The 26,128-nt window shown below is 36.0% G+C and overlaps 2 protein-coding genes and 1 non-coding gene across 3 annotated transcripts in view; 2 read left to right on the top strand and 1 right to left on the bottom strand.

Moving 5' to 3' along the window:
* DYNLT3 (dynein light chain Tctex-type 3) overlaps nt 1–26,128 on the bottom strand; it is a 752,500-nt gene that overhangs the window by 644,123 nt on the left and 82,249 nt on the right. The gene's annotated exons all lie outside the window — the stretch shown is intronic.
* TSPAN7 (tetraspanin 7) overlaps nt 1–26,128 on the top strand; it is a 118,432-nt gene that overhangs the window by 20,175 nt on the left and 72,129 nt on the right. The window lies entirely within an intron of this gene.
* LOC126947006 (U7 small nuclear RNA) lies at nt 23,702–23,763 on the top strand. The gene has a single exon (XR_007722861.1). It is a non-coding gene; the product is annotated as a U7 small nuclear RNA (small nuclear RNA).

The following is a 26,128-nucleotide window of genomic DNA, read 5'->3' on the forward strand; positions in this document are numbered from 1 at the left end:
ACTAGACATAGTAATCTGCACATGGACACACAGGTAAGGCTCATTGGCACATGGTCAAGTAAAAGTTTGTCAGCTGGGGTGATCTTGCCTCCCCTACCTGAACCTGCTTTCAGAAAATAATTTGACCAGTCATGTATACTGCCTATGAATGGTAAGAGGAATTCTTGCCTGTATCAGGATAATTAGCTATATTACCTCTGGTGAGAATTTAAGGTATGAGCACTGGAGAAAGTCTAGTTCTAAGAAAGAAATTCCTCCCAGGCTGTTAAAATTACATCCTATAGATGTACCTCTTTTTCTGCTTGTAAGACCAGCTACACACCAACATCAATGGACAATAATTTATCATATCTTACAAATACAAAGCTCAACATAAACTGTTTCTTAAGTGATATTAGTTAATGCACATGTATTCTACTTCTATTAATACCATGACACCAAACTGAGATACCATTCTCCTGTCCCAGATCTAGCAGGTGGCAGAAGGAAGTGTTATAGACCGTGGGGCCTAATTTCAACAGACCTGGCTTAAATCAAGTGTTCATTTGTAACCATGTCAATATTTTTCCAACCCTGCTTTGGGGCCTCTCACCTCCCTTTGAATGAGGTCCCTATGATTGTAAAGGTTTGACTAATAAGGATTTTGGAGGATTTGTATTTGAAAAACAATCTGTTTGTAAGATGGGGCATTGATCAGATAGACTGAGAAAGCTGCATTCAGATTAAGTCTAAATTTAGCAGAATGTGTAAAGTTGTGTTACCTTTTGTTTGTAAAGTAACCCCCTACACCTGCTCCAGCAATTAAAGAATGGAGTTTGTCTTTCTTCTCTCCTGCCTCTCACAAATCTTTTATTGCATGTATTGTATCCAGTTGCCTCAACTATAAATCCTAGATTTTTTCTTTCAACCTCATTCACATCCCATGAATCACCAAACCGTGGTGAATTTAATTCTTAGATTAAATTAGTAGCTCTTGCATCCCTTTCCTTCTTTTCATCTCACCACTGTTTTTTCATTCACTTGGACCTTTACAGCAGTTTCCTGGTTTTCCTACCTCTAGCCTCATTTTATCCCATCCATTCTGTTGAAATAGTTATTCTAAAACAATCTCATAAAGCCAGTGTGATAAAATTGGTAGTTTCATGTTATCTATAAGAATAAGTTCAAAATTCCATGCATGTGCTGATAAAAGACCCATTATGGTCCTCATTGTACTTCCTCCCCATTTTTTAGCTTTCATTCTGGTCACCAGCTCTAGTTCCTCTGCTTAGCGAATCTCACTTGTCTTCAAGATTTCGTTCAAATGTCACATTTTCTGGGAAGCCTTGCCTTTTGTGACACGCTCTCCCTGCCACTCTACAGTCATTTTCCTTCCTTTACGCCTTTGAACTTTGCCCATCCATTATAGTGCTCATGTTGTATCGTAATCATTTGCTTACCTGTCAGCCTTCCTCAATTACTCATCGCATTTATTCAAGAAATATGCCAGGAATATTGAGTGCCTGTTAAATGCCAGGTGCTGAGATTTAATTGTGAACAAAATGAACAAGATAATCTGTCAGGAAGGGAGGAAAATAGACAATAAACAAGAAAATAAATATGTTAACTTCAAGCATTGATAAGTGTTCCAAAGGAAAGAGTTCATGAGGTGCTGGTGTGGGAGCCTACTTGACCGAGTCATCACAGAAGGCCTCTCTGAGGAGGTGACATTTGAACTGAGTACTGAAGGATAAGAAGGTCCTTAATCCACAATTCAGATGATGCAGAATTCAGTGTTTTTTGCTATTTGCTAACCATTGTTAACCTGATCGTTATAGTTATTGATATCTGCTGAAGCATGTAGCTTAGAAGTCAATTTATGGTTTTGGTTTTCTGTCACTCTCCCTGCACTGACAGCAACACCAGATTTACCTTTCTAATGAATTATTTTAGCATGAAGAACAGAACCCTGATTTTTTTTTTTTTTTTTTTTTTGAGATGGAGTCTCTCTCTGTCGCCCAGGCTGGAGTGCAGTGACACAATCTCAGCTCACTGCAAGCTCCACCTCCCTGGTTCACGCCATTCTCCTGCCTCAGCCTCCCAAGTAGCTGGGACTACAGGCTCCCACCACCATGCCTGGCTAATTTTTTGTATTGTTAGTAGAGATGGGGTTTCACCGTATTAGCTAGGATGGTCTCGATCTCCCGACCTCATGATCCTCCTGCCTCGGCCTCCCAAAGTGCTAGGATTACAGGCGTGAGCCACAGCGCCCAGCAAACCTGATTTTTTTAAAGGGAGATATATAAATAATGGAGTAGAAATGGAAAAGGACTGTTTTAGATAACATTCACATGGGGCATTATTAAAAGATGGCCATGATTTAAAGCACTTCATTGTTGATACAATTGTGATTGGGATGAACTAATGAAATTAGGGTGGATCATTCTGCCATTTCCTGAAACTTGCATGATCCTTTATTTCTCTCTTCTTTTTCCTTGTATCTAAACTTGAAAATTTCTCCACTTATTTCTCTTATCCAAATTGATCTCTCAAATCATCTCAAACATGTGGAGTTCTGCTTTTCCTAGTTAATGTTATTCAGGTGTGGACTTGCATATGTATAAATGGTTGTGTGTCTTTTTTTGTGTTTGAAAAAGTCTTTGTGTTGTGAGAGATGTATAAAAGGCTGCAAAAATATTTATGTACAGTTTAGAGAATAGTTTAATTAAAAATCACATACGTAGTTAATCTCCCAGGTTAAGAAAGAAAACATTGTCAGAACTCCCGGAAGCCACCTCAGTTCCCCCTCCCTCTCTATCATGTTCTCATTCCCCTCTTCCCTTTCCTGAGAAACTCCATACAAACTTATTTACCATCTCCTTGATTTTCTTTATAGTTGTACCACCTATGAATGAACTCTTAAGTGGCCAAATTCTTTTCTCTTTTTTGGTGTATTTTTTAACATTATATAAATTGAATAGTACTCTTTGTATTTTGTAACTTCTTTCACTTAATGTTATTTGAGATCCATCCCTGTTCCTGCTTGGAGGTATATTTATTCTTTTTCATTGCTGTATGACTATACCGTAAATTATCTGTTCCATTATTGGACATTTGGGTGGTCCTCAAGTTGTATTTATGAATTATGCTGCTATGAACATTCTTTTCTTTCCTGTTAAACATGTGTGAAGATATAGATGCATCTTTAACTTAATATATAACTGTTAAACTGGTTTCTTAAATGGTTGTATATTGGTGATAATTCTAGTTGTCTACATCTTCTTCAGCACTTCCTCTTATTAAACTTCTCAATATTTTTCCAATCTGGTAGATGTGCCTTCAATTTGCATTCTCTGGGTAATAATGAGGAAGTATATATTTTTGTTTGTTGCCCATTCTTATATCAGTTTCTGGGCCGTATTTCATTTTCCCATAAGAGGCGTCTTATTTTCCCCCTAACTTCTATGAGTTGCACGATTTTTGATTAATAAATTACATTTTTAAGAAACTTTTTTATTTCTATAATTCTTGGAATTTTTATACAGTATGTATAAAATATTTGTATACAGATAATTTTAATACAATGCAAAATATGTAATTATTCAATGGATGTGATATAGTTTGGAGATTTTTCCCCTCCAAGCTTCATGTTGGATATGATTCCTTGTGTTGGAGGTGGGACCTAGTGGGAGGTGTTTTGGTCATGGAGGCGGATCCCTCATTAATGGCTTGGTGCCATCCTCCTGGTAATGAGTAAGTTCTTGCTCTGTTAGGTTCCCGAGAGTTCCTGCAAGAACTGGTGAAAAAAGCCTGGGACCTTTCTCCCCTCTCTCTTGTTCCCTCTACTTGCTATGTGACATGGAGGGTCCCCACTGCCTTCCACCATGTGTGGAAGTAGTCTGAGTCCCTTACCAGAAGCAGATGCTGGTACCATGTGTCATGTACAGCCTGCAGAACCATGAGCCAAGTAAACCTCTTTATAAATCACAGAGTCTTAGGTATTCCTTTATAGCAACGCAATGCAAATGAATGAATACAGGATCACTCCTGATGTTCTGACTGAGCTTGTTTCTTTGCTTCTTTGAATCTTGCAGCTTATCACCACCAACTGGAACCTTGGCCTAGGCATTTTCTTTTAAGTCCTAAAAATGCCCAGTGGGCCTTCTTTACTACCTTCAAGTCCTCTCAGTGGTTCAGAGACCTGGCATTGGACTAGATGGATTGCTCAGATTTCTTTCAACCATCATTTATGTGTCTGATCAAGTATTGTGTCTTTTGCTTCACCTCAGTTTGCAGAATTGGAAGTTTTGCAATATTTGATATCAGGAAGGCTTTGAATATTTTTCATCTAATTTCTTTTGGGGGTTATTTCCTTGGAATATATTCCCAAATGTGGAATTACAAAACACTGTATTTCTTTTAACCTGGTATGTCATATGTTAGGAGATGAAAAGATTAAATGACCTATTTGCCCAGAGTCTGTCCCACACAGAGGCTTATTTAAACTGCATTTTGTTAGTTTAATTAGTAGGAATGAGTAGTATAGATTTTTCTTTTAATTTGACTAAAGGTTGAACTTAGGGACTTGAATTTTTAAAAAGCCAATTTCTTGAAAAATCATTTATTGAAAGTCTAATGCATATTTTCATTATGTCCTCAGAGTATATGATCAATTCTTTAATTCTTCTCTGTTCTACTGGAACAAATGACCAATTTATGAAGTTGTTGAGAGACTTGGTCAATGGCAATGATTTATGGCTATGAAACTTGAGACATGAGTATAATGATGATTCCTGGAAAAATGTACTTGAGATGTTTCCAAATTAGCATGTGCTCATTAGCTATGGAGGAAGGCATTGATTGTATTGATTACCTATATTTGACAGTGTCCTAAATAACCCCTCAGGCATCAATATTCTTCATTTTTCCCTCTCTCCCAGTTTGTTACCTTTCACCACCAGCCTTAGCTGAATTTACATAATAGGTTTTGTAATAAGTGTCTAAGGCAAAGGTTTTCAACTGGGGGCGGTTTTGTGCTTCCCCAAATGGGATATTTGACAACGTCTGGAAAGATCTTTGGATGTCACAACTGAAGGAGAAAGGTGCAACTGGCATCTAGTGGGTAGAAGCCAGGGATGTTGGTTAAGTATCCTACAATGCTCAGGATGGCCCTGCACAACAAAGAATTATGCGGCCCAAAGTGTCAGTAGTGCTGAGACTGAGAAACCCTGTTTTAGTGGAAATAAGTTTTTATCTTTCCTTACATTGTCTCCCCATTGACTGTTATTTTCATGTTTTGTGAGTGAATTATCAGTTCACATTTGTGTTCTGTGGAGCTCTAATATGATAGTTTAATCTGCTTCATTGTGGAGATTCTATATATGTACACACATACACAATAAAATTTGCCAATTTTAAGTGTATAATTTGATGAATGTTGACAAATGTGTAGTCGTGTGACCACCATCATAACAGTGTTTGATATGTTTAAATTTTATGTAGTTTCAAATATGCATTCATTAAATAATATTATATTCTAGGTAGAATATACATGGTAATTAATGAAGGATAACACCCTTGAACTGACTTCTGAATTTTACCATACTTTAATATTAATCTAAAGATTCTTAATTTTACTTGGACATGATTTGACCCCTGGATGATTGGCTGAGAAGAGTTTCTATATTGTAAAACAGGAAATCTATATCAACGTCTCTCATAAAATACTGAGTTTTATGTCCACAAATTCCTAGATTCTCTTTGCATCTTCTAGGTCTTTTTTGTTCCTGCAGGTATAAAACAAGACTGAGTGTTTGAAGGCAAAAACAGAATATATACTTCTTTTCTAAAGGATAATTTCCAGAATGTTGGTTGCTTTGGTGGTTGAATTTAACCTTGGTAAGTAGTAGCAGTTGTTTGCAGTAAAGTGGATGGAAACCCTTGATTCCATTGCTGAACCACCTTCTTAGAGTGAGAGGTTTATCTTGACCACTAATTGCTGTAATTGGAGCTTGAGAGATGGTTTGAGATGAGTCTTGAAATGGTAAGTGTGTCTATCTGCTTGGCAGGTGTTTTCTCTCTTTCCTTTTAATTCCCTTTCCAAATCAAGGTGGTATTTGTAGTTGAGGTTTCAGAAGGAGTTTGCTAATGTGTTTCTAGAAGAAACACAGAAAAGCTAGATAGAAGGGTGGTCTAACTTGAATTCTATCCTCATCATTGTGGTGTAATGAGAATATACCCCAATTTTTGCATGATGGCAAAAAATGAGATAAGCATTGGCGCACTGAAACATTTAGAGGTATTTAACTATATCTTAATACTATAGGCTATAGCTCAGAATAACCATAGGAATCTTGTTGGTTTTATTTGTGGGTTTATTTTAGGCAAACTATCAGCAGTGCTGAAATGATACTCTGTGAAAAGGAAGAAAGAATGTACCCACAAATTTAAAATGCTGTGTTTGCTGGTTTTCTTAGCCTTATCCGCCAATCAAGAATTGTTGGAGAAAAGTCATGTTGAATAATTCTGCCAATTCCACTATGTAATCTTGGGATGAATTGTGTCGCTCTGCATGGTAACCTCAGTATTTCATAACTGAGGATGAAAATGGTTTTCCAACTTGACAAAAATCAGGACTCTTTTAGAACAATATTTCAAATTCCCATAAAATACTATTTTTTTGTTTGGATGTTCATTCTCTGTCCCTTCTTCCTTAGCCTCTTATCCCAAGGTACTATTTTTATGTACTGGCAGTCGAGTTCCAGAAGTGAGTGTCTTATCCTGAAGTGATATTTTGAAATGGCCTTATTCTATTTTTTGAAAGAAAGGACTAATAAAATGATCCCAGTTTATCGTTGTAATGGACTAGAATATGAACAAAAACCTCAGGCATTTAAATTCCCGTTTGTCTCTACTCTTCTTCACTGTGTACTCTTTTCTACTGTTTACTTTCAGCATGCTTCTTGACGTGGAAGCCACATTGCTAATGGATCTGTGGCTATTTCACCCAGGTCACAGCCAGGTTAGCATTAGAAGGAAGGATTGGATTTTCCGAGTTCAGAATTTCTATTTGGTAGTGCTCAAGACTTTAGTTGCTTAGCCACTTCAGGTCACAATTTGGTGAAAGTGCTTAAAGAGCAGTGCAAAACTTTCAAAACCTGGGGTATGAGACAGATTTGGAATCTTGCTGTACCAGATTTGTGTCCTGATATTTATTCAATCAGAATTTTCTTGTGTCTTTAAAAATTCTTTAAAAATACCATGAAATGGCCATGCATTTTTCCATCCTGAGGTTCATTTATTTAGCAATTTCCCTATTGTTGCATATGTAGGTATTTCCACTTTTTTACTAATATAAGATTATGATTAGTAGCACTTAAATCTTTGTCTTCACATTTCATTATTTGTTTAAACTAATTTCCTTGTGGTAGAATTAAGCATGAATATTTTTAAATATTGAAAATTTTTGCTAGAAGAGCTTTCTGAAAGGATGCTTACCAATATCCCCATTAATTGTATAAGAAAATGTCAATCACAACACACTATTGCCATTGACAAAGATTTTTTAAAATTTGAAATGTATAGATTTAAACATGGTAAATGATATATACCTTTTATATTATAAGGTGAAACTTAAATATTTGTATTTTGTGAATTTTTTGTTGTTTTGCTCTGTTTTTATAAGGTGAAACTTAAATAATTATTTGTATTTTATGAATTTTCTGTTCTTTTGCTCTTTTTCTACCTTCTGTTAGTGGTATTTGGTTGTTTTATTAGAATGTTTATACCTTAAAGCTATCAATCCATTGTTTTCATTGCAGAAAACCAGATTTATCATTCCCCTCTTAATTTATGAGGTAGAAGCTAAATACATTATGAGTTTGATAAAACATAAATTCATATATAGCTATGATGCTATAGAGTAGGTTGACATTAATTTCCATTTACTTCTCTATAAAGACCTAACTGGTGATAATTCTAAGGTGTTGTGGCTACAAATTTCTGGTCTGATCTGGATTCTACTTTTCTCCAACATTCTTATGACGCAACCCCTTGCATTTCTGCAAAATACTATTTGGTCATAATGTGTTATCCCTTTTATGTTGCTGGATTCGATTTGCTAATTTTTTGTGTGTGTGTGTGACAGGGTCTCATTCTGTTGCCCAGGCTGGAGTGCAGTGGCATGATCATGGCTTACTGCAGCCCTGACCTCCTAGGCTCAGGCAGTCCTCCCACCTTGCCTCCTGACTAGCTGGGAGTACAGGTGTGCACTACTAGGCCTGGCTAATTTTTTATTTTTTGTAGAGATGGAGTCTCATTGTGTTGCCCAAACTGGTAATTTTGCTAAAATTTTAATTAGAATTTATGCATCAATTTTCATAGGGGTTGTTGGTGTATAATTTTCTTATAATGTTGTTGGTTTTTGTAATAACAGAAAGCTGGCCTCATAAACTGAATTGGTAAGTGTTCCTTTTTATTCTGTTTTCTAGAAGTGATTACATAGAATTGGTACCAGTCTTCCTTAAATGTTTTGGAGTTTTCACCAGTGAAGCCATCTGGGCCTGGAGTTTTCTTTGTGGGAAAGTTTTTAACTATGATTCAACTTCTTTAGTAGATATAGATCAATTCAGGTTGTCTGGGGTTTTTTGAGGGAGCTGTGGTAGTTTGTTTCTTTCAAGGAATTAGTCCATTTCATCTAGGCTATTGAATGTATTGGCATAACATTTTTAATAATATTTTTTGACTATGCTTTCAGTATCTGTAGAAGCTGTAGTGTTGTTACCTTTCTCAGTACTTACATTGGTAATTCATGTCTTCTCTCTGCTTTTTCAAATCAGTCCAATTAGAGATTTATCAAGTTTGATTTTCTCAATAGGCAAGTTTTTGATTTCATTAATTTTTCTTTCTTGTGCTTTCATTGTCTTATTGGATTGATTTTAGTTCTGATCTCATCTTCTTCCTTCTACTTGCTTTGGAATCAGTTTTCTCTTGTTTTTCTAATTTCTGAAGGTAGAAGCTGAAGTCATTGATTGGAGACCTTTCTTCTTTTCCCACATAGCCATTCAATGCTATAAATTTTTCCTTAAGTACTGTTTTAGCTGCATCCCAAAATTTTTGATATGTTGTCTTTTCATTTTCATTCAGTTCAAAATTATTTTTAATTTCTCTTTTGATTTTTTTTCTTTAATCCATGGATGACTTGGAAGTGTATTATTTCATTTTCAAATGGTTGGAGATTTTTCCAGAGATCTTTCTCCTATTAATTTCTAAATTAGTTTGTTTGTGGAAAGAACATACTTTCTATGACTTGAATCCTTTACAGATTTATTGGGTTTTGTTTAATAGCCAAGAATGTAGCTTATCTTGGCAGATACTACATTTGTGTTAGAAAAGATTATGTATTCTACTGTTGTTGGGTGGAATGTCATGTCAACATTGATAATGTTTAAGCTTTTCATATCCTTAACTAATTTTCTCAATACTTGTTCTATCAATAAAGAGAGTCTTTTTGAAATATCCAACTATAATTGTGGATATGTCTGTTTCTCCTGACAGTTCTATCAGTTTTGCTTTATGTGTTTTGAAGCTGTTTTGAAGCATAAGGTTTAAATGTTTAGGATTGTTATGTCCTTGTGATAAACGGAGCCCTTTATCATTATGAAATAAGCTTCTTTATCAATGTTAATATTCTTTCCTCTGAAATGTATTTTGTCTGATATTAACATAACAACATAACCACTCTAGTTCTTTTTTGAATAGTGTTAGTATGTGTATTAATCTGTTCTCGCACTGCTATAAAGAACTACCTGAGACTGAGTAATTGATAAAGAAAAGAGGTTCAATTAACTCATGGTTCCATAGGCTGCACAGGAAGCATGGCTGGTGGAGGCCTCAGGAAACTTACAAGCATGGTGGAAAGCAAAGGGGAAGCCAGCATGTTCTACATGGCTGGAGCAGGAGGAAGAGAGTGAAGGGGGAAGTGCTACACACTTTTAAACAACCAGATCTCATGAGAACTCATTCACTATCATGAGACCAGCAAGGGGGAAATCTGCCTCATAATCCAGTCACCTCCTGTCAGGCCCCTCCCACAACACTGGAGATTACAATTCAACATGAGATTTGGGTGGGGACACAAAGCCAAACCATATCTCTTCCCACCCCAAATTTAAACCTATTTGTACCTTTATATGTAAAGTGTCTTTCTTGTAGCCAGCATGTAGCTGAGTCTTGCTTTTTAATTTAATCTGACAATCTCTGCCTTTTAATTGGGATGTTTAGTCCACTTACACTTAATATAATTGTTTATGCTTTTAGGTTAAGATATATTATCTTGCCATGTTTTCTATTTGTCCCATCTCTTCTTTACTTCCTTTATCTCCTTTATTTTTTATTTTTATGATTCTATTTTATCTTACCTGTTAGCTTATTAGCTATAATTCTTTATTTTGTGCTTTTATTGGTTGCTTTATGGTTCATAGTATACATATTTAACTTATCAAATTCTACCTTCAAGTGATAGTATACCACCTTGCTTATAGTCTATGAACCCTGTGATAGTATACAATACAACTATTTCTCCATTCCTAGCCTTTTTTTCTATTGTTTAATACATTTTATTTTTAATTCTTTTTTGTTTTTGTGGGTATATTGTAGGTGTATATATTTATGGGGTACCACCACACTCCATTGTTATTATTTTTGTGTAGTCAGTTATATTTTAGAGATTTAAATAAGAAAAAATAATTTTATATTTTCCCAAGCAGTTATTTCAGTGCCCTTCATTCCTTTACATAGACCCATATTTATATCTAATATCATTTTCTGTCTTCTTGAACAACTTATTTTAACATATTTTATGATACACTGATAATTAATTTTTTCAGCTTTTGTATATCTGAAAAAATCTTTACCTTTGTTTTTGAAAGCTGTCTTTGCTAGTATAGATTCTAGGTTGATAGTTGTTTTTATTTTTGTATTTTAAAGATGTTGCTTCTAGATTTTTTGGCTTACATTGTTTCTAATGAGAAGTATGTCATCCTTATCTTTGTTCTTCCATATGTAACTTTTTTTTCCCTCTGGTGGTTTTTAATTTTTTTTCTTAATTATTTTTATCAATTTTGTTATAATATATCTTGGTATAGTTCATGTATTGCTTGGGGTTTGTTGAGCTTCTTGAATATGTGGGCTTATTGTTTGCATAAAATTTAGAAAATTCTGACCATTAATTCTGTAAATATTTTTTCTGTCCCACCCTTTTGTGGTTCCTTTTATGGAAGAATGGTATTTAGAAACTAGGGTCTGGGTGCTAGGTATGTTTGTTGCTACTGGAGTGTCGTTGCTTCTTGACCCTAGCAACAGCTAGGAAATATACGCGAGTGTAATAACTGTGCAAACACACATCTATAGTTATCTGCTATGGTTTAAAAGTGTGTCCCCTCCCAAACTCATGTTGAAATTTAATTGCCATTATAACAGTATTAAGAGGTGGGACCCTTAAGAGGTGATTAGGCTATGAGAGCTCTGCCCCCATGAATGGATTAATGCTGTTATTGCAAGAATGGGTTAGTTATTTCAAAAGTAGGTTTCTTACAAGAGGATGGGTGTTGCTTCCTTTTGGCTCTCTCTTGCTTTCTCTTTGCCCTTTGCCATGGGATGACACAGCAAGAAGGCCCTTGCCAGATGCCATTACCTTGATCTTGGATTTCCCAGCCTCCAGAACTGTGAGAAAATAAATTTATGTTTTTTATAAATTATACAGTCTCAGGTTTTCTGCTATAGCAGCACAAAATGAACTAAAACATTTTCTGAGTTTCTCTTTTTCTGTGTGTCTATTTATCTGTCCATCTATTCATTCATCTATAAAAACTATGAGTTCATACTGAAACCTTTGATTCTAATATAATACCACAGGGTTCATTATAGCCTTCTTTCTCTGATGGTGAGAAACCTGGTTTTCATTATCTACAATATATGTAAACATGCTTCTGTATTTCTTTAATCCTCTTAGACATGGAGTAGTTTCAGAACTGCTAACCTGTACCCTTATAAGAAACACATTTACTAACTAGAGTAGTTCTGGGTATTGTTTTTTTGTTTGTTTTTTGGTTTGTTTTGGTTTTTGTTTTTGTCTTAAAATACAGTAGCCAGTAGCCAGTCAAGATGCTGTTTTACACAGTTAATAAGGTTAGTTCTTTTCTTCCGCACTCTCTTCAGTATGGTTACATTATTCACTTGTGATATAATTAGGTTATTTTGTTAGTGTTTATATTCCATTTTGTCCCCTTCCCCCAAACACACTAGGTGATTTTATTAGTGACTTATATTTTCAGTACATTAAACATGATGATGCTTCTCAGAGTCAGGGCTATACAAAACAGTATACACAGAAGTGTCATTCCCTTTTTATTCCTAGCACCCCTTCCCATACCCCCGCTTTTTCATCCCTTTCTCTATTGCCTTAGATAACCAGTATCTTTAGTTTTTGGTTTATTGTTAATGTATTTATTTTGCACAAATGAGAAGAAACATGAATGTTTTCTTTCTTAAACGAAGGGTAGCATACTACAGATACTTTTTTGCACTTTGCCTTTTAAGAATGTTTACACATTTATAGAAATACAACAAAATTTGTCTTTGTGCAAGTAAAAATTATCTATATTCAAGGCAAACAATGTGATGATTTCATATATGTGTGCATTGTATAATGATTACCATAGTCAGATTAATTAACATATCCATTATCACCCAGAGTTACCATTTTGTGCATGCATGGAGCTGGTGGCGGTGAGGACACTTAAAATCTGTACTTTGCCTTTTTTACTTCTTACAGTTTATCCTGCAAATCCTTTCACATCAGTTCATAGAAATCTTCCTCCTCCTTTTTTTATAGCAGCTTGGTACTCCATCATGTAACTGTACCATAGTTTAGTTAACCATTCTATTTGTGGACATTTAGGTTGCTTCCAATATTTTGTAATTGCAAACTATTTTTAATGAATAATCTTGTACCTATGTATTTTTTTATTGGGGGTGTTTTCTTAGTGAAGATTCCTAAAAGTGGGATTCCTGGGACAAATAGTTCTTTTTGTCCCTCTATGTGCTTGAAGAATTTCTGATGTGTATCAGAAAATAGCAGCTTTTCTTTGCATTTCTTTTCTCCTATTGTTTTGAACAAAGCAAAAACAAATTTGTACAGGAATATAGATGAGGACATTTTCCAATGTGTCTGTTGTTTCAAGCACACTCCTCCTAATATCTAACTTTTATCCCTTGAGCATTACATTTTTACTATCATCTCTGCTCTTTCTTTAATCATTTATTTTCATATAACTCATTACATATGTTCTGAAATGTTCTCAATTCGTAGCTTGAGCTAAGATGTGATGTCCTCATTTGAAGTATAATTATCTGCATTTTGCCTTTTTGTTGTGAGATTTAAAAATACAACAAAAACAAGGTTACATTGGTGAGAAACAGTCAAATGGAGACAGTTATTTTTTCTTCTTAACTGCAACTGGTACCATGTGTACTGAAAGAAAATTGGTATAAGGAAAATAAACAGCTATGAATAGTCCTCAAGTAGCAAGGAAAATCAGACTTGCTCAGGTGGTGAAGAACTCTATCTTTGGTCTCAAATGGAACTTTGAATTGTTAAATTTAAATTATTAAACACAAACTATCAAGCTGGAATCAGTGGCCTGAAAGAATCAGTTTTGAGTGTCCCAGAGGCCTTTCTTACTCTCTGTCCTCTACAATTGTCTGCCCCTCTATAGTAGTAGTGAACACAGTCTTCTTTTTGTCTGGTTCGTGGTTATTTTTGTAGCTCTACAAATCTTTGTGGGAGACTAATGTTCCTCTGAATTACATCTTGGAAATCAAATTTTCACTGGGGCATTTGCATCAAACTGCTCTTCTCGCTGGCTCTTTAGTGCCAGATTTCCTTACAAAATTACAGGTTGTGTGATCTGTGCTTCTACTGCCTTTATTTCACAAAGTCGTCTTTGATTTATTCTGTGTATCTGGGGGTAAGAGCATAGAGGCAATGAGAAGCAAATGCCTTTATCTGCAGATAACAGATTCCCTTATCTGCATGTTGAAATGGACAAGTGGTACTTTGCCCACTTGTGTGTCAGTTGCTTGCAAATGAAGCATTCTGTATCTTTCAGATGATTTTTTCTTTACTTCCTTAATGCTGCTAATCGTCAGTTGAGAGAAGAGAAAAATACTCCCAAAGCTGAGATCCTATTTGGAAAGCAGTATTGAGATCCTAATTACTTTATTTTCCATACAACACTAATAGCCTTAGGCAGTAAAATCAATGGCATTGTCAATTCTAGACTGTTTTACATGTGGAACTGTTGATATTCTGAAAGTTTACTTACTTTTTAGTATCTAATATATAACCTGAAACTGAAGTACTTTTTAAAATCTAAATAATTATCATCTATTGGACATAGGTCCATATTGAGGCTGATAAATTTCTTGGGGGAGCTTGTGATCTACCCCCTTGCTACCCAAAGTCTGTGCAGCATCAGCATCATCTGGGTGCTAGTTAGAAATGCAGAGTCCTGAGGTCTCAGCTCAGACCTTCTGAACCAGAAGGAACATTATTCACAAGTTCCCAGGGGATTCATGGGCACACTAAAGTTTGAGAAGCACTACCACAGAAGATGGAACATTCATTTAGGAATCAGGTCATCTAGAATTCATTCCTGGTCCTTTTCATTCTTTTTTTCTGAAATAAGAACTTGCTTCTCAATTTTTCAAAGCCTTGGTCTTCTTATATTTAAAACCTGATTTAAAACTGAGCTTTTTCCAGGCTCATGGAAGATGAATAAAGGGGTCATCTTGATATGAAGTCCGAAGAGACACTTTTGAACTCATTCTGGAAAAGAACATAACTAAAATTTTGGCATTGTTACTAACTTTCTCTGTCCACCTACGAAAGTGCTTTTTGAGACCTCAAGGTAGGACATGATCTCTTGGAAATATAGTCAATTCTCATAATTGGTGGATTCTATATTTGCAAATTTGCCAACTTGCTAGATCTATTACTATTTGTCACCCCCAAATCGGTACTTCTGATGCTTTTGCTGTCACTCACAGACATGCACAGAGAGGTGAAAAAATTTGATTCACCTGACATGCACATTCCCTGTTAAAGTCAAACAAGGCAGGACTGTACCTTCTTATTTCAGCTCTCCTACTATAAAAAAGTATTTATTTGTAATCTATTTAGTGCTGTGTTTTTCCTGATTTTTGTGCTTTATGTTATTGATTTTGGTGTGTAAGGTGGTCTTTAACTATAGTGCTGAAGAGCTGTTCAGTGTTCCTAAGCACAAGAAGCCTGCAATGTGCCTTACAGAGAAAATTTGTGTATTAGATAAGCTTCCTTTGGGTAGGAGTTAGAGCAGTGTTGGCTGTGAGTTAATGATAATGAACCAAAAATATATGTTAAATATAGTGTCTTTAAACAAACACACATAAAACAAGGTTATGTATTGATTAGGTAACAAAAATGTTGTGACCAGAGGCTTGTAGGAACTTACTCCTATATTTTCCCCTAGGAGCAATGGTTCAGTATTTGTTAATTCAGTCTTTGTGGTGACTTCATAAAACATAGTGCTGTGAATATTGAGAATGAACCATATGTTTAAAACACAATTAGACTAAGATTTTAACTGGGTATCACATTTTCTCTTTTGTGGATGATAACAAGATTAGCTTGTTATAAGAAATTTTGGGGTTGTACTCTGTGAGTATGATTTCAAATAATAGTAACTGGTAATTTATGAAAACATGCTTCAGTATTTGGAAGGTTTCTTGGGATGAAAGCAATATGCCAGAGAAGCTTTTCTCTTCCTGTGGGCAACTTTTTATTCTTTTAGGCATGGTACTTGAAACAATTGTACTGCAGTTACTTTTAGACCACTAATTTGTATGTTAAGCTCATTTTTTGTTGAGTCTGTGTCTTCTTTTTGGTCAACTTTGCTGCATAAATATCACAGAAATCTGTGTCCTCCTCTCCTGTATCCATGATCCATGCAGCTGCTTCAGTCCAGGTCCACATTCATGTATTGCTTGGATCCTAGACTAGTATTCTAACTGTTCTTACCCACAGCCCACTCTCCAGTGCCACCCATTTTGTGGTATAGTAAATCTGATCCTATCCCTCCTCTGTGTGAAATCTCTAAGTGGCTCCCTGGGATAAAGTTGCTTTGATTCAAAGTTCAAGATGCTCTAAGTTTTTTAACTCTTGATTTTCTTACCTTTATGCTTGGAGACCCCTGACCACTTGGTAACTCTCCCACCTCTGTGCCTTTGCATAATGTCCCTCTGTTTAGTATACCCTTTTTTTTCTTCTTCTTCTACCAGGAAGTTGATTCCTGGGCTAAGACTCTGCAATTACCTTTGTATTATTGTAGATTTTTAAAATTATCATTTCCGCCCTGCATTAGGCAGTGAGAACTTTGAGGAAAAGGAATGGTTTTGTTCAGCTTGGTGTCAGTAGTGCCTTATATCTTGTACAGGAGTTTCTGGCCATGAGATCACTAGAAATGTTAAATAAATTAGAATTTGGGGGTGAGTCTAATTTAACTGTTATAACAAACTGACCTTGGATCAGCAGCCCTAATCTGCACCGGTTCTAATATCACTAATCTTTAAGAAAACCCAGTATAGAACCCATAATGAACATTCAATTCTGGAAAATATGAAAAAAGGAAAGTGAAGAAATTAGTTATAAAGTACAATAAAAACAGTAGCAACTTGTTTTATATGGTCAATTGTTTTAAAACAAATGATGCTTTGTATAACATTTGTTTGCATAAGAAGTAACAAATGAAAAATAAATTAATGCAATAAAGTATTCATACTCTAAATTTTACTTCCTGCTTTCCCTGATTCATACTTTGAGTGGTATACAGCAGTAGAAATGAACGAATTATTGCAATACACAACACTGTGGATGAATCTTATTAAGTTAAAGTAAGTCACCCATGATTGCATGACAGGAATATATCAAAGATCAACACAACACATGGTTCTTTATAGTGGCTATCCTGGGATGAGGGAGGGAGGGGAAGGAAATGGAGGTCACTACATATGGAGATGTAAGTTATTATCCATGTTCTAGTCTCTGTGTTGGGTAGTGGGTTCATGTGTGTATGTGCATATTAATATAATAAACACAAGAATGCCATGATGAGTCCTCATGAATCAAGGATTTTGATTAACAGGATTTATCTAATTATCTTCACCCAAGTTCCACACTTATTAAAAAAAAAATCTTCTTTGGAAATGTTAGGGGAGCCTCCACCCCTTTATCCTCTCCTGAATGTGAATTAAGCACAAGTGTAGGAATTGTACATATTTTGTATGGGAAAGAAGGGGAACAAAATGACCAAATATAAAATGTAATATTAACGGTGAATTTAACAGTGAATTCAAAGACAATAGGCATTACGAAAATGAGAAAATAATGGGAACATCACACAAATAGCCAGCCTTTTTTGAGTCAATCAAGTACTGGGGATGTGGAGATGAATTGCAATCAGGTTTAATGGAGTCCCCCATTTTGCAGTGCTTGTGTTAGCTTGCCCTACATTTTCTTGGCAGCAGGAAGCAAGCAAAGGGCCCTATTCAAAGCAAAGCAACTGTGCAAGACTTGTGAGAAAAATATGCATCCTGTTTCTTCCATGTTGCATATCATAGAAAGAAAGCTTTGCCTTCCAATTTTGTGAGAAATACCCTTCATTTGAAAATGATTTTGTTTTACATTTCTCCCAATAGCACTCCCATGCTCAATTTCTTGTCAATCCTCTCTTTTCTGCTAGAATCCTTGAAATCTCTTTCTAGTAGCAGTTGGTACAAGACAATGTGCATTTATTTTGGTGGCAGCATTTTCTAGTTTTCCTGCCAGAATGTCTGCCTTCACAATGAACTAGTTTTAAGGCACTTTAGATTTCAGCTGATTCCCAGTATCAGATGTGAACAGACAAAATTCTATCTGAGAAGAAAATCTCTTTTTAGGCAGAAACTTTAGTTACCCTCTTGGCAGAGTCCAGAGAGAGGAATCAAGGGTTGCTTGGATTCTCAAGTCATTTTAAAAACCATATCATGAGTATCTTCCTGTCTCCTTGGTGATATGTGACCGTTTTCCTCCTGGAAGAGCTGTTCCATATATTTTTAGTAACAGCAGGAGAGGATAGATATTTGGGTGAGCTGTGTACCCAGCTGGAAAGCCTAAACATACAAAGGGTCTTAAGTTTCCCTTGATCTTGTTTTTCTCCCCAACCCCCTGCATTCTTTTTTTGTAAAGCACAGAAATGGAAGGCCCGCTTGTGAAAAGCATCTCACTTTGGGCTTACTGACTGCCATTCACTTCTTTGGCCCTTTGTTCTGTTTCTTCTATCAGCAAGGGAAGCACATAAGCTCTGCCAGCTGTTTGTCACTTCCAGAGATATTACGCTGTTTCTGTCTCGTCTGTCCAGCCCAGCTAAGAGTGGAATCTTACAATTTGACAACCTATAAATAGGAGGGATGAGAGGGTATAATTTAGCAATGTTTTTTTTTTTTTTTTTTTTTCTTTTTTTCCGAGCCTTGTTTCTCTTGCCTACATAGCTAGCAAGTGTCATAGACTTATTGCTTGATTGAATTTGGGTAGTTTCTAACAAAAAGTGATATTCTTTTCTTCCAATAAGCAGTAAGGCTGCTCTATATTCTTTCTAATAGCAATGGGCATTACATTAGCACCTCCTTTTAAAAATCACATACCCAGGGCTCTGAATGAACTGTGGCTTTAGAACAAGATTTTTTGAGAAGGTGGGAGTGGTGTTTTCATGAAATAGGTTAGCTTGTCTGTTTAAGCCAAACTGTGACCTCATGAACACCATCATCCAAGGAATCAGCCAGCATTATATACACATCAGATTGAATTCTATAAATTTCCCTTCACACAGGGAAGTCCCTTGAGTAGACATTTGGTCTGCCCTTCCCAAGTCTCTTTTGCAGAAGGTTCCCCTCATGAATACCTCAGCACAGGGATCAATACTACAGGGTAGAGTATAGAAGACCATGATATTCTGAAACAGGCATGGAAACTGGGTGTGAAAATATGCAGTTGTTAATTAGTACACAGGGATACTTCCCTTTCTGGAAGTACATATCATATAGGGTATATCATACAGATAGGGTGATATTATTTTGGGACTTAGATAATCACACAAAACTGCTCAAACAAGAGTCAAGGGAGTCATTTCTAAGAACACAATGGTAAAGACTGTGGTCCCTGCCATGGGGTAAGTATAGTTGTGGGAGAAGCCCCAGAAATAGATACTCTACAGATGGATCTTAAAGGCTGTTTTACTAAAAGAATTTCCATTTAAAAACTTGTAAAATTTACATTAAATAAATATAAATACAATCAGTAATTATGGAAATGGGCATAAACCATCTACCATTTAATTTATCCCCATTGACATAAATATTTATCCTCCATGTTTTTCCTCTAACCCAGCATAAAAATGTTGTATGTTTTTGTGTGTGTTTTGGAAGATATACTGGCCACATAGCACTTCATTGTACTGAATTATAAGATACATCTACTGGTAAGGGAATGATTAGCTATTGTTGTATAAAAATCCATCCCCAAACTTAACAGTTGAAGACAATCATTTATTTGTTCACAATTAGGCAAGTTGGTAGTATGGGCTAGGCTCAACTGGGATGGCCCATTTCTGTTCCACATGGTGTCATCTAGGCTTACTCGTGCATTTGGACCTTAGCTGGGGTGGCACACTACATTCTCTCCCATATTGCAGGAGACCAGCCTAAGCTTTTCACATCATAGCAGATAAGTTCTCAGGGATAATGAACAAGCAGTCTTGATGCTACTGGCTGCATAACATTGGCCTGTGTCTCACTGGCTAAAACAAGTCACATCACCAAGCCCAGTGTCGTTGTGGGAGGGAAGACTACACAAGGGCTTAGGTATGGGGAAGTGTGACTTACTGGGGTTGTTAATGTAGTCATCTCCCACAGTGGACCTTTCAGTTGCTAAATGCTTTTAATAAAATGAAAGTAACACTACTAGTTGCTGTGATGAGGTATGAGAGCTGAGTGTGAAGGAAAACCAAGTTTCTGCAGTAGTATGATGTATGTGCTTTCTGAATGAGAAATCATAGGGCAGTCTGACAAAGGGATTGTTATGATAAGTGCTTTAAGTATAATACCTAATCACTTTTGTGTATTCCTGTAAAGAGAATGCATCAAAGGCAATGAATAAATATAAATAGACTAGTCTCCACAAAAATGAACTCTCAGATGGCAAACAGCATGAATAAACAAGGAAAACACAAGCTGGGAAAAGTATTGATAATAGACAAAGGCATAGTATTCCTAACAATTAACAAGAAAGACAAATATGCCAATAGAAAAATCAACAAAGGTCATGAATGGTATATTTACAAAGAAGAAATATAAATATGCACATAGCTGCCAATAAACATCCAAGAAAACATTCAATTTAACCAGTAGTCAAAGAAAGGCAAACAAAAGTTTCTGACAAGTCTCAATTCTTGATATATTTTCTTTGCACTTACATAATATAAAAGCACTTACATAATATAAAAGGGAATGGAGAGGTGAGCGGGAGGAGTTGCAATTTTAGAGAAAATGGGCAGGGAAGGCCTCTCAAAGGTGGTAACATTGAAGCAAGGCATCAATGCAGTGAGAGCACAGGCCATGTGCTCCAGAAGTGTTCCAGGCTGAGGGAAGAGTAATGACAAGATCCTTAGGTGGGACCAAGCAGTGAGAAAGCCAGCTAGTATGTGACTGCAACCACTTGAGCTGAGTATTTGGGAATAAGTGGATATGCTGTACTACTGAACTATTCAGACAGACACATTCCGTGTGATAAGCAAAAAAGTGGATGTTACAACCCACAGAATGGGAAAAACTTTTGCAAATCATATATCTGAAAAGGGGCTTGTATCAACAATATATGAAGAATTCTTACAAGCCAATATTAAAAAGGCAAATAATTAAAAAATGGGCAAAGAATCTAAATAGACATTTCTCTAAAGCAAGTATACAAAAGGTCAATAAACACATGAAAAATGCATAATATTAACCACTAGGAAAATGCAAATCAAAACTACAACGAAATACCACTTAATGTTCACTAGAATGTCTATAATAAAAAAGAAGTGTTGGCAAGGATGTGGAAAAGTTGGAACCCTAATACATTGCTGGTGGGAATGTAAAATGCTGCAGACACTCTGGGAAACTGTGACATTTCCTTAAGTGGTTAAACATAGAGTTACCATGTGATCCAGTAATTTCACTCCTAGGTATATACCCTATAGAGCCGAAAACATATTTCCTGACAAACACTTGTGTATAAGTGGGCATTTGGGCACATTATTTGTAATAGCTTAAAAGTGGAAACAACCCAAATGTCCATCAACTGATAAATGGATAAATAAAATGTGATATATCCATAAAATGGAATATTATTTGGAAATTAAAAGGGATGAAGTACTGATTCATACTATATCATGAATGAGCCAGTCACAAAAGATCACATATTATATGATTCCATTTGTATAAAATGATCCAGAATAAGCAAATCTGTAGAGCCAGAAAGTAAATTAGTATTTGCCTAGGACTGGAGGATATGTGGCGACTTGGGAGCAACAGTTAAGGGATGTAGGGTTTCTTTAATGTTACATAAAAATATATCAATGTCTTATGAATTTAATATTTTAAAAGGGATTAGAAATTAGACTAATTCCCTCGAAAGATATTAAATTCTTAAGACATTGATATATTTTATGTAACATTAAGTAGAGACTAGAATTACAAAGAGGCAGGACCTAGCCCAACTTGGGGGGGTGAAAGAGTTGGAAAATGTAAAAGATAAGAAAGGTAAGACATCAGTTGACTTTGGTCTTGGTACCCAGACGAGCCAGAGCTACAGCCTTCTTTAAGGTATTAGGTCAGAGTTTTCTAGGATAGTAGCTGATGTAGTAAATTGATCTTTCGTCTTGGGATCCTGAATCCTAAGTCCATAATATTGGTGATTTACAACCTGGAAGTGATGAATGCAACACCAGACATCCACCCCCAGCATTTCTGCATCACCAGAAGCTACTGTTGTGACTCCCATACCTAATGGGGCTCCCTTTGTGAAGTTGCACATAAATTGGAGCTTGAACTTTTTTTCCAGTGTAAGTATTTTTAAATGATTAGATTTTTTATAATGCCAATTTTATTATAAATCTGTTTTGATTGGACATTTAAGACCACTTATAACATTGTTTAATGAGGAAATGTGTCCAGCTTTCAAACAAAGGATTTAGAAATGATCTTTTGGAAACGTAAATTTTTTTGCGAACTAGAACTCCCTACATTTCAGAGCTCCTCTCTGAGTCATGGTGTGGATGTGGAGAAGGACAGCCTGAGAAAATAAGATAAGGGACTCCAGTTCTTCTTTTACATTAATGTATAGTCACGTTCCTATTCTAGCATTTGCTGCTCTGATTTTCTGGGAACTACTTTAGAAGTCTGCGCTTAGCTTGTTAGATATGATTTGCATGCAGTCGATACCCCAGAACTCGCATGTATGATGAATTTCATTAATCTAGTGATTTGTAAAAAGAGTTTGAATTAAACGCTCCTTCATGCTCCAGAGACTGCATTGGGCTGCTCTGTAATGGTTGCCACACTTTCTCCAAGGGAAGTGATGTAAACACGAAAAGACAACTAGGAATGAAAGATAATCCAGAGACCTGCGGGTACAGCATTGCAGATCTTGAAACAGAAAAACAGTGTAGCTTTATTTAGATGTCTCACTGCTTTTTTTTCCTCTCTCTCGTTTCGTGAAGACAAAAGACACTCTATGATACTCTCACTGTGCTTCAGCTTCTTACTCTATAATAGTAGTTTTCACTTAGGTGAGCCTCAAGCACCTGGAGAGCTAGTAAACATGCAGGTACCCCAGACCCCACGCTCAGAGCTGCTAATTGAGTGAACCTGTGGTGGGACTGGAGCGTCTGCAATTCTAACAAGCACCCAAGCAGTACTGCTGCTGCTAGACCAGTAGGCACACTTTTCGTAGCATTCATCTATCATATTTAGAAAGCCACTTTCAACTCTAATTTTCTGTAAGTCTGTGATTTCATATTCTGACATCAGAGGCATCTGTGTGAGACCAGAGGTGAGCACTGACGATTGAACTTGCCCAACCATTTTCAGGACTCACCTTCTTCCTGATCCTGCAGAAACCAAAACATGGCTATGTTTAGTGTGTGCAAAAAGACTGCTCTCTGGTCTAGTTTTAGCCTTGAGGAAAAAAAAAAAAAAAATGGTGGGAAAGAAAAGAACCAATTCTGAGTTCGAATTAAGATTACCAAATGAGTATTGAATGGCTTCAAAGCTATCTTTCTGTTTCCCGGGCACCCCCAAAGCCTAGATTCCCTTGAATCTTTCCTGATTTAGCGTGGTCCCTGGTAGGGAAGGACCCCAGCCTTTAGGAAATATGGGGGAACTGGAGAAATAAAGCAGAGGGGAGGGAGGTGGGAGTGTTGTAAGAAATAAGTCGAAGTAAATTGGGGACACTTAAGCTTTCAGTTCCTTTAAACATCTGTTTCCTTTGGGCAATTCACACTTCCAGAAGAGTTCTTGAGATGCTGTTTAAAGATTTAAAAAAAAAAAAAAGTAGTGTTACAGCTCTTTTAGAATTTGTCTAGCAGGCTTTCCGGTTTTTACCAGAAAGCACCCCCCCCCCCCGCCAAAAAAAAAAATATATTTTTTTTTGAAAGAAAAAAAAAGTGAGACTGAACTGTTAGCATATACCAAAGTTAGGGTCTTGAGAACCTAAGGTTTTAAAACACTTGACTGCTGACTCCAATCCAATATGGGTAGCCCTCACTTCAGAGGACAGTATTTGGTTTTAAAATGTTCAGTTCCGCTGCCTTTGTTTTCTGGCCATTTCTTAGTAGATAAGAACTATGTGTTAACTTTCCTTGGTGCCATTACTGAACTTATTTTAGACAACTCTTGAAAAATGTGGGAAAGTTGAAAAGTGGTCTGTTCCCCTTCCTCATTTTATATATATAGTATTATTTAATATATCTTTATTACATTTTATTTTGAAAATTTTAGCTATTTTATTGTGCCAGCCATACATAATTGAATAATTAAAAATTACTGCCTGAAAGAAAATTTCCCACAATCCCATTAATCAAAGATAACTTCCTTTAACATTTTGCTGTGCATCATTCCATACATTTTTTCAGTGATTAATATCCTTATTTTCCACAAAAATGGAGTCCTGCTATCCAAATAACTTAACCACCTTTTCCTGATAACATTATCGCAGATATTTTCCCATTTCACTCAATATTTTGCTATGCCACAGGACCCCGTTGTATGAATATACCACCCTCTAAGTAATCAGTGCTCTTTTTTGCTATTAAGCAGTGTTATGATGACCTTGCTTGCACGTACATTTTTCACATGAGTGTTCATTACTTCCTAAGGATAAATCCGTGTTAGAGGATAAACACTGTAAATGCTTTTAATACATAGTACCAAATTGCCCTGTAGAAATGAGCCTGTTTACACACTCTCTCAGCAGTGTCTGATGAGTAATCTGCATGTTTCAAAATGAGCTTTCATTATTTTTAAGAAGCGATTTCATGACATTAGAGAATTTAAGTGTTGGTTTTTGAATGAAAGCATTAGCAAGCTGAATGTATTTGAAGTGGTGTTGCGGAATATGATTTGGAGCTGTCTCTCTTCACACAAGCTTTCTGCAGCATTTTTGCACTGCCTTGATAAGAAATCGGGTCTATTATTAGTGGAAGATAGAGAGACTCTGAAATGTTCACCATCAGGCTTCCTCTGTGTTTAGGAGCTACATGTATGAAACTATTTTTCCTCAAATACTATTTCATATTTATCTGTGTAGTTGTAAAGCTTGTGCAGCCAAGTGTCTGTTTTCACAGTTCAGGACTGCATTCAGTTTTGATCTCCTGTTTTAAATATTTTTTGAATCAATAAATTTCTGTGCATGGTGCTTGGCATACAGCATATATATATATTTTTATATAATTATATATTTATATAATTTATATATATTTATATAATTTTATATAATTATATAATTATATATATGTAATTAAAGTAAGAAAAATCCAAGGTCCTCTATCTCCTACAAGGCTACAGAGAACTCTTGGAAAAAAATATTCCTTTATCTTCTAGGTGAGACAGTTACATACTCATTTGAAAATAAAAAACTTGGAATTCTAAAGCTGTTCTTGCCAATTCCTGCAAATATAGTGCTCAGATTTCACACCAGATTATTAACAATGACATGGATGTCTGAAATGATGGAAAAAGGATTGGACCCAGCAATAAAGAATGTCGCTAGGTTATGTTAAATTTCCCTCTTGGCCCTCAAGAATGCCCCTTTGGCCAGAGCTGGATAAAGTTCCATTATAAAAATAAGAGGTAGTACAAAAAATCTGAGAGATTTTTGTACTAAAAATGTGTGATTGGCATTCCAAAGAAAGTCGTATGTGATTCTGTATTATTTGGGGTTCTTGACAGAAACTGGCTTGACTATCCAACAAACATTACTGAGGCATGTTCTGTGTCATATCCATTGTTTTCAGCATTCTATAAATATCAACTAATTAATTACCCACCATTTTGTGAGCTATGGGTACTCATATTAGCCCATTTCACAGATAAGGAAACTGAGGCACAGAGCAGTTATATAAGTTGTTCAGGATCACTCAGCCAGTGAGTGGCAAAGCCAGCAGTCAAACCCAGGTAGCTTAACTCAAGATTCTGTGCTCTTAATTACTTAGCTGTGCTGCATGGCATATATAAACATAAACACTGTTACAGCAGTGATGGTTTTTAGGAAATGTTAGCTTATATTTTTGACAGGAGGAAACTGGTCACTATTATTCTCTAATAGACCATAGTTCTTACCTTTGACTGTGCATTAAAATCACCTGGGGGAGCTTTCCAAACTCAACCCAGACCACATCCCTGACCTAGTAAATCATTCTTGGAAGGTGGGACCCAAGCACCAGTAGTTTTTAAAGCTCCCCAGGTGATTCCAGTGTGCAGC

This window comes from Macaca thibetana, chromosome X (assembly GCF_024542745.1).
Source record: "Macaca thibetana thibetana isolate TM-01 chromosome X, ASM2454274v1, whole genome shotgun sequence".
Classification (NCBI taxonomy): domain Eukaryota; kingdom Metazoa; phylum Chordata; class Mammalia; order Primates; family Cercopithecidae; genus Macaca; species Macaca thibetana.